At 46.7% G+C, this 5,282-nt stretch overlaps 1 pseudogene; it reads left to right on the top strand.

Annotated features, from left to right (window-relative positions):
- Positions 1–1,317: 1,317 nt before the first annotated feature.
- Positions 1,318–2,494, top strand: LOC100958438 (annotated as a pseudogene).
- Positions 2,495–5,282: the final 2,788 nt, after the last annotated feature.

A 5,282-nucleotide genomic window follows, 5' to 3' on the forward strand; every position in this document is an offset into this window, starting at 1 on the left:
TTTTTTTTTTTTTTTTTTTTTTTTTTTTTTTTTTTTTTTGTTGCAGTTTGGCCAGGGCCATGTTTGAACCCACCTCCCTTGGTACATGGGACTGGTGCCCTACCCACTGAGCCACAGGTGCAGCCATCAATGTTCTTAAAGTCTCATTATAATAGCATACACCATTTATCAAGGGCTTCCTGTGTTCCCGTGGATGCACTAAGCATGTCACATTCCTTAGCTCACTTAATCCTTTCAGCTACCTTATAGGTTAGGCATGCTATGTTCTCCATTTTCCCCTCAGGCAGTACATGATAAATTTAACTACTTATCAGGTTAAATATTTTGCCCAACATTCATACCAGGAGGTGGTTTGCCTTGAATTTAATCCACAGTAGTCTGACTCAGAGTCTAGTCTTTTAACCATTGATACTATTCTGCCTACAAATATAGATAGCTAAAAATAGGCTGAATATGGCAGAAAATCAGTAAACTAGATCACAAAAATTAAGGGAAAATACAAATGTACACATAGAACTGTATCAAGAAGGCAAACTGTGGCCAGGCGTGGTGGCTCTTGCCTATAATCTTAGCACTCTAGGAGGCTGACGCAGACGGATCCCTTGAGCTCAGGACTTCAAGACAAGCCTGAGCAAGAGTAAGACTTGTACTGTACTAAAAAGAGAAAAATTAGCCAGGCATTGTGGTGGGCGCCTGTAGTCCCAGCTACTTGGGAGGCTGAGGTAAGAGGATTGCTTGAACCCAGGAGTTTGAGGTTGCTGTGAGCTGTGATGAAGTTATTGCACTATAGCCTAGGCAACAGAGGGAGGCTGTGTCAAAAAACAAAAACACAACAAAAAAGGCAAGTTGACTTAGAAGCTTTTCCAAAATAAAATAAAATAATTTTAAAAACAAAACAATCCTAAAATCTGCTTTGTAAACATTTATGGGATTAATAAATACATAAAAAGCAACTAATTTGGCTAAAAAGTATAAAAAGATAACTTTCAACTTTTCACTTTATTAGTCAGTTGTGCAGAAATCCTGTTCACTGCTTCCTTTTTTTTCTTTTTTCCTTTCTGCTGCTGAGATTAACTCTTTAATAACTGAGGATGAAGCACAATGAAGTTGTTTCCTGTTAATTAACTACTATTCTACTAATAATGATTTCATAGGGCAAAGGTTAAAAACATTCTAATAGAAAGCATCTTTTGAGGTTATCTGCAGTTTTCACTCAATGTAAGAAATTATTAAAAGACAAATGGGGAGTGGCAAGGGGGCAGGGGAGGGGCTGAGCCAGAGGACAGGTGCCTGGCTGGGCAGACCACACAGTGAACCATGCCCCACCCTGGACAGCCCGGTCCATCATCTGGGCCTCCATGCTTGGGAACCTGGGAGCTGCCAATGGAGCTATCTGGAAACAAATGATGGGCCACCTCAACCCTCACTGAGCCATGGCACTCGTAGGCCAGACCCCAGGGACCCTGGTCACCATGGGCCAGAAAGCATTACCTTCATCTCGAGCTCTGCGGAGCCAGCCGCTGAGCCCCCCACCTGCTTCCTGCTCTGGAGACCCTGGGTATGGAACTGGTGCCGAGCTGCCTTCTGCTTCCGCCACTGCTGGGATTGTCTCTAGCGCTGTGGAGTCTGTGTGCCGGGCTACAGCCCCTGCTTGTCTGCTGGGGACTCCACTGAAAGGTCTGCTCAAGCCAATTGAGCCAAGGAGCACAATGGAGTTCCCCCAAGTCCTGACCGTGCACCCCCAGCCAGTGGGATGGCCAGTGGTTCAAGTCAACCATGGGCAGCAGCTTTAGTTACTCTGATGTCAAGCTCAAAGGCATCACTGTATATCCCTACTGCAAGGCCACCTCCCCAGTCCTGGACACAGACTCCTGCTGCAAGGAGCCACTGGCCGAGCCCTCGCCCACAAAGCACAGCCTGTCGAGCACCCTTGCCAGCAGCCCTCGTAGCGCTGAGGAGTACTACTTCCATGAGTCAGACCTGGACCTGCCTGAGATGGGCAGTGGCTCCACATGGAGCAGAGAGACCAATGTGCTCATCTTCAAGAAGCTGACGGAGCTGTTCAGTATACAGCATATCGATGAGCTAGCCAAGTGCACATTAGACACTGTGTTCCTGGAGAAAACCAGTAAGATCCCGGACCTAAACAGCAGTGTCACACAGGACTCCCACCTGGACGAGCAGGATGCTGAGGGCTGCCTGGTACGTGGCATCACTCGCATCAGCACTCCAAAGAGCTGTGCCCGCCCACAGACCACAGAGGGACGTTGGACTAGGGCTGCTGCTGCCCTGACAGTGGCCATGAGACCATGGTGGGCTCAGGTCTCAGCCAGGATGAACTGACAGCACAAATCTTCCAGGAGATGACAGCAGATGCCATCACCCAGAAGCTAAGGCTTTATGGAGCCTCAGGGTACCCAGCCAGCCACGACTCATCCTTCCAGGGCACCTACACAGACTCACAGGGCCATTCCTGCTCCAGGTGTACTGCTAACTCCCGCTGGGCCCAGCAGCCACAACCCCCTCTAGGAGAAGCACGGCCTGCAGAATAAAGACAGGGACCAGAAGCTCCTTCGGGGAGGCTGAGCTCTGAGTCCAGAAGCACTGCCCACTCTGGATCCTCCTGCTTTGGCTGACTGGCTCCTGAACCACGTGCATTTCACTGGCCTTAATGCCCACATCTCTGGCTGGCCTGACTCCTTCCTGGGGCTGTTCCTTCCTGCCCATGGTCTTCAGGTGGCCTGATCATGAAAAGCACAGAGTCAGGAATTACCTCCTGCAACTGAATCCTGACTCCACCTCTATGACACCCACCAATCATGCAGACTCCAACCTCCTTAGGGTACCCAACAGTTGAAAGAAGCTTGTCTTAAATGATTGCTGGTCATCTCAAAAAAAAAAAAAAGGGATATGCAATAATAAAAAAAGCAAACATTGTCTCTCCACTCACACAATCTCCACTAGTTTAACTGGGAAGAAAAACCATGGCTTCTGATCAGTGCTGTTACAGAATTATACCAGATGCTTCATGCATCACTCTGAGCCTCTTGACCTGACCTCTTAGTCCTCCCACAGCTTTGGTGACCAGTGATGAGTTCTACCATCTTCACACTCACTCTGTCAGGAACAGCACCACACCTTGCCTGAAGTACCTCTTGCTCCCAGACCCGGGGCTTCTCTGACACTGTCCCAGGGGACACCTACGGAACCCACCTAGCACTCACAAATACATAACTGCACGTGTGTGTCCTCTGCTCCCAGCAGAGCTGCCTTCTGGAGACTGCATCACCCACACACATACACCCTCGCCCTCAGGCTGCTAATTGTGTTCGCCCATCCAGAGGCGCTGGCAGGAGATGAGTGACCAGGAGGAAAAGACGGGCCATTTCTTCCTTCACTCCTGCCTTGCTTTAGCACAAGGTTCTGGTGGAGACTCTGTCTCTTCAAAACTACAGCTTCTGCTGGCAGCCTCTCCTGTTTAATTCAGCGCCTACTGGGTCATTTCTCCCTTTGGTCCCTTCCGGCCTCGGGGCAAGAATACCTTTGAATTATTGCTAGTCCCTGGATACCTAGACACCCCTTCTTTGTTTCCTTAGCCTTACCTACACATTCCTTAAATTCTCCTCCAGAGCGCAGCTGGGCATGCCTTGCTTCCTACCAGAAACCTGATGTAAATTAGAGTCTCAGAAGAGCTAATAAGCTACCTCCCTTGTGAGAAAAGTACAGGAAAGATGAACATTGTTACTAAATTGGCACAGTTGAATAAACAACGCTGAAAAGCTGAAAGAAAGAAATTAGGTTGAACAAAGTGTATCATCAGAAAAAGACCTTTTGCTAACAAATACTGCTCAAAATTTTGATAGAGAAATGAGAAAAAAAGATCATTATCCTCATTTTTCAAGCTAAAGATATAATTACAAGGTTAGCAAAAAGAAATCTAGATATAAGAAATTCACAGGCCGGGATCAGTGGCTCACACCTGTAACCCTAGCACTCTGGGAGGCAGAGGTGGGTGGATTACTTGAGTCCATGAGTTCAAGACCAGCTTGAGCAAGAGTGAGACCCCCCCACTCCACCTCCACCTCCGTCAAGACCAGCTTGAGCAAGAGTGAGACCCTCACTTCACCTCCACCTCCGTCTTTACTAAAAATAGCCAGGCGTTGTGATATACACCTATAGTTCCAGCTACTTGAGAGACTGAGGAAAAAGGATTGCTTAAGCCCAAGAGTTTGAGGTTGCTGTGAACTTTGACACCACAGCACTCTACCCAGGGCCACTGAGACTCTGTCTCAAAAAATAATAAAAATAACAATAATATAGTTATCCTCATAAACTGTTTCCAAACAAGTTCAGAGGAAAGATACAGTGGACCAACAATACTAATCACTCTAACAAAATGTGTGTCAGCAACTCTCATGTTAAAAATGGTCATAAACAATGACTTCAAGTCTAAATACCATCAGCACAGGTCACTTGATTTACAAATACTAAGACAAATTAATGAGCTTTTAGTAAACACTGACAATAGGCCAGGCCATGTGCTGATGTATTCCTATCTATCATCTCCATTTATTCTCTTAAAGACTATGCTGGAATGTGCAGTTGTCAACTTTATTTATTTGGGAACTCTCTTTCTCAGAATCCCCTACTCTGTACTGTTCCAAGTTAGAGTTGGGCAAACAATAACTTGTCTGAGACTTAAAAGACAGAGCAAGCAGCAGCTGCAACTCTTGGGAGTTGGTCAGACGGTAATGGACAGATGCCGAGGTGCCTGGCAGGTCCCAGCCTGTCCCCTGGGTCCTCTGTGTGGTATCCTGCTCACCTGCTTAACCACTGGCCCTGCTGACTAGCTCTGGCCTCAGGCTCAACAGGCTGAGGATGGTTGGACTGTTTGGCTGTGGACTAGTAGAGCCCGTATCTTGGATTAGAAAATACTTTCCTTCTTACACCATCTCACCCAAGAATCAAAGTCCCGAGGGTGGGGATTTAGTTAGTCTAGCTTGGATTACTTGCCTACCCAAAAGGACAAGCACCTTTATAGACAAGTGACTGTACATTAAGAAATAAGTAACTTCTAGGAAAAAAAAAATCAAGGCTTAGGAAGGGGGAATGGACGTGAAGTGGACGAAAATAACAAGAGCATCACGTTCCCACCCCATGCATTTACACAGTATTATCCCTGTCATTGACCAGCTAACAATAATAGACAACATTTATCTAGCCCCCTCTCTGTGCCAGTAACTCAGCCATTTACTATCTTCTTTTTTTTTTTTTGAGACAGA

Source organism: Otolemur garnettii, unplaced genomic scaffold, assembly GCF_000181295.1.
Source record: "Otolemur garnettii isolate 467f Iridium unplaced genomic scaffold, OtoGar3 scaffold00160, whole genome shotgun sequence".
Lineage (NCBI taxonomy): Eukaryota > Metazoa > Chordata > Mammalia > Primates > Galagidae > Otolemur > Otolemur garnettii.